At 46.7% G+C, this 762-nt stretch overlaps 1 non-coding gene across 1 annotated transcript; it reads left to right on the plus strand.

Moving 5' to 3' along the window:
* Nucleotides 1-40: 40 nt before the first annotated feature.
* Nucleotides 41-111, plus strand: trnag-gcc. Its single transcript has one exon. It is a non-coding gene; the product is annotated as a tRNA-Gly (tRNA).
* The last annotated feature ends 651 nt before the right edge of the window (nucleotides 112-762 follow it).

Genomic DNA, 762 nt, shown 5'->3' on the forward strand with positions numbered 1-762 from the left:
GAAAGTGGCCGCGTCAGCTCCTGCGGGGCAGCTTCATCGAGCATTGGTGGTTCAGTGGTAGAATTCTCGCCTGCCACGCGGGAGGCCCGGGTTCGATTCCCGGCCAATGCAGTGACAAGTTTTAACCTTGTCGCATACCAGCCGAAACCACTCAGCTGTGAAGGACACCCTAACGGCAAGCTTGTACAACGTGATACATCAACAACCGATCACAAATTCCTTGCTTAACTGCACCAACGCCCCAACGGGAGACTGCAAGTTGAAAGCAGCGCCTTAGTTTGTTCTGTGCCGCTCTGACTTGTTTCAGGTGGTTGCGTAACTTTCTGAGCCAAAATTTCAATCTTACCTAAAATGAGACATGGTTTGACCTCATCGTGGGCCAAGAGGAAAAGTCAAGGGACCGCTAAAGTCAGCAGGATTCATCTTCTGCGGAAAAAACGAATTTCTCTACCAAATTTCCTCAAGGCTTGTTGAGACAGCATGGATAGCGACAACTCTCAAGGTGACTGAGAAAATATGTTTTCAGGGCTTTTAAGGTATGAGGACATGAAACTGGCCAGGTGTGTCTTCATCCTGACTTATTCATTAGGCATTGGAAATTACAGTTTATCCTGAAGGGAAACTGAATGTGTGCGCCAAACTTCATGACAATACATCCAGTAGTTGTTGAGACATTTTACTCAAAATCACAAAAATCAATCTCATGGGGGCGCCAGAGAAAATACCAGTAACGATTCATTGTGGGGCTAGGGGAAATGTTAG

This window comes from Micropterus dolomieu, unplaced genomic scaffold (assembly GCF_021292245.1).
Source record: "Micropterus dolomieu isolate WLL.071019.BEF.003 ecotype Adirondacks unplaced genomic scaffold, ASM2129224v1 contig_5696, whole genome shotgun sequence".
NCBI classification, from domain to species: Eukaryota; Metazoa; Chordata; class Actinopteri; order Centrarchiformes; family Centrarchidae; genus Micropterus; species Micropterus dolomieu.